Source organism: Sinocyclocheilus rhinocerous, unplaced genomic scaffold, assembly GCF_001515625.1.
Source record: "Sinocyclocheilus rhinocerous isolate Xijiao unplaced genomic scaffold, SAMN03320098_v1.1 scaffold2027, whole genome shotgun sequence".
Classification (NCBI taxonomy): domain Eukaryota; kingdom Metazoa; phylum Chordata; class Actinopteri; order Cypriniformes; family Cyprinidae; genus Sinocyclocheilus; species Sinocyclocheilus rhinocerous.
Genome location: NW_015627265.1, coordinates 169,894 through 171,206, shown reverse-complemented (window position 1 = coordinate 171,206; position 1,313 = coordinate 169,894). Strand labels below are relative to the sequence as shown.

Genomic DNA, 1,313 nt, shown 5'->3' with positions numbered 1-1,313 from the left:
AGAGTGCGATGTGATGTACTGATGTGATGATGTGATGTACTGACTGATGTGATGATGTGACGTACTGAGTGCGATGTGATGTACTGATGTGATGTGCTGACTGATGTTATGATGTGATGTACTGACTGATGTGATGTATTGACCATGATGTTATGATGTGACGTAGAGTGCGATGTGATGTACTGATGTGATGATGTGATGTACTGACTGATGTGATGATGTGATGTACTGACTGATGTGATGATGTGATGTACTGACTGATGTGATGATGTGATGTACTGACTGATGTGATGATGTGATGTACTGACTGATGTGATGATGTGATGTACTGACTGATGTGATGATGTGATGTACTGATTGTGATAAGATGATGTGATGTGATGTACTGAGTGCGATGTGATGTACTGACCGTGATGTGATGAGACATACTGAGTGTGATGTGATGTACTGACTGATGTGATGATGTGATGTACTGACTGATGTGATGGAATGTACTGATTGTGATGTGATGACGTGACGTACCGAGTGCTGACTGATGTGATGTACTGACTGATGGGATGATGTGATGTTCTGACTGATGTGATGGAATGTACTGATTGTGATGTGATGATGTAATGTACTGATGTGATGTACTGACTGATGTGATGACGTGACGTACCGAGTGCTGTGTGTGCGGCTGTGCGTGTAGAGAACAGCGTGTGAATAACGAATCGAGTTCCCTTCGCCTTTTCTCTCTGGAATAGTTTAAAATTCGCTTGCTTGTGTAAATACGAACAAAAGATAAACTTATACTCTATTATGGTTAAATTTTGCAATTAATCCGCAGATCACATGCGTGCCCAACCGTGGGGCTTGGTCCGTATGACTCACGGATCAACTACGATCCGTTTAACCACTGGATGTGATGCACTGATTGTGATGTGATGTGGTGACTGACTGATGTGATGAGTGTTTCTTGCAGATTCACTCACATGAGTTTCTTGCGTTCTAATGCTTTTCTGGTGGCGGCAGAGAGGGATCCCTTCACTTTATTATCCTGAAACACACAGACAAAACTCACGAATGAAGCTTTAAAATCCCCTCATCCAACCATCAGATGCTCCGCACAGATCCACAACTCACATTCATCCGTAATATATAAAGAAAAAAAGAAAAATATCAAATCACTAATGTCTAACCACCCAAAAAATATTTTTAAAAACCTATGCCCTGAAAAAAACACAAATCACAAAAAATAAATACAAATATCTAGCCTCCCCACAAATAATAATACAAAGAAACTATCCCGAAAAAAAAAAAAAAAAAATCTAACC

The 1,313-nt window shown here is 40.1% G+C and overlaps 1 protein-coding gene across 4 annotated transcripts in view; it reads right to left on the bottom strand.

Moving 5' to 3' along the window:
* The window catches only part of cp110 (centriolar coiled-coil protein 110), a 17,598-nt gene that overhangs the window by 2,083 nt on the left and 14,202 nt on the right, over nucleotides 1-1,313 (bottom strand). The window lies entirely within an intron of this gene.